Consider the following 1,752-nt stretch of genomic DNA (forward strand, 5'->3'; position numbering starts at 1 on the left):
ATTGCCCCCCAATTCATAATTGCCAAGTCATGGAAATGAAATCTCTCAAAAAAGAAAAGTCTGGGACCAGATGGTTTCACATCAAAATTCTACCAAACTTTTAAATAGAAACTAGTACCTATATTACATAACCTTTTCCAAAACATAGAAAAAGAAGGAATACTTCCCAACACATTCTATGAAGCAAATATCACCCTGATACCTGACCCAGGAAAGGCAACAAAGAAAGAAAACTGTAGACGAATATCATTAATGAATATCAATGCAAAAATATTCAATAAGATCCTAGCAAACAGAATCCAACAATACATCAGAAATTATACACCGTTGTCAAGTTGGTTTTATCCCAGGGTTACAAGTTTGTTTCAACATATGTAAATTAATAAATATAATACATCAGATAAATAAAATGAAAAACAAAGATCACATGATTCTCTCCACTGATGCAGAGAAAGCTTTTGATAATATCTAGCATCCTCTCATAGAACACTTAAGAAAACATAGGCTTAGAAGGTTCATTTCTGAAACTGATAGACGCCATCTATAGCAAATTCACAACCAATATCTTACTGAATGGAGTAAAATTTAAAACGTTTCCACTCAGATCTGGAAATAGATAAGGATGTCCATTGTCTCCTCTGCCATTCAATATAGTAATGGAAGTCTTAGCCATAGCAAACAGGCAAGAGAAGGAGATCAAGGGTATGAACATGGGGTCAGAGGAAATCAAACTTTCTTTGCAGATGATATAATCCCATACCTAGAAAACACCAGGGACTCAACTACAAAACTCTTATAAGTGATCAAGTAATACAAAAGTATCTCAGGATACAAAATCAATACTTATAAATCCGTAGCTTTTATATATGCCACCAATGGTCAAGCTTAAAATATAGTCAAGGACTCTATTTTTTTTACAATAGTGCCAAAGAAGATGAAATATCTAGGATTTTATCTAACAAAAGACATGAAAAGAGCTCTATAATAAGAATTATGAAATTCTGCAAAAAGAAATAGCTGAAGATGTTAACAAAGGGAAAAATGTACCATGCTCATGGCTGGGAAGAATCAACACTGTTAAAATGTCCATCCTACTCAAAGCAATTACAGATTTAATGCAATACTTATTAAAGCACCATTGTCATACTTAAAGATCTGGAAAAAATAGTGCTTCATTTTATATGGAATCAGAAAAAACCTTGAATAGTCAATACATTACTCAGAAATAAAAACAAATCAGGAGCTATCACTTTAGGAGACTTCAGGCTATATGAATCAATAGTGATCAAAGGTGGCACCCATAGCTCAGTGGGTAGGATCCTCTGGTACACCAAGGCTGGCAGGTTCAAACCCAGTCTCAGCATTCAATGACAACTGCAACAACAACAACAAAACAAAACAAAAAATAGCCAGGCCTTGTCACTGGCACCTGTAGTCCCAGCTACTTGTGAGGCTGAGGCAAGAGAATTGCTTAAGCCCCAGAGTTTGAGATTGCTATGAGTTGTGAAACCATGGTAGTCTACACAAGGTGACAGTTTGAGACTCTGTCTCAAAGAAAAAAAAAGTGATCTAAACATCTTGGTACTGGCACAAAAATAGAGAAGTCGATTTATGGAAGAGAATAGAGAACCAAGAAATGAACCCAGCTACTTATCATCATTTGATCTTTGATAAGCCTATCAAAGCATTAATAGGGGAAAGATTTCCTATTTAAGAAATACTACTAGGTGAATTGGCTGGCTATCTGTAGAA

The sequence above is a fragment of the Otolemur garnettii genome, unplaced genomic scaffold, assembly GCF_000181295.1.
Source record: "Otolemur garnettii isolate 467f Iridium unplaced genomic scaffold, OtoGar3 scaffold00085, whole genome shotgun sequence".
NCBI lineage: Eukaryota > Metazoa > Chordata > Mammalia > Primates > Galagidae > Otolemur > Otolemur garnettii.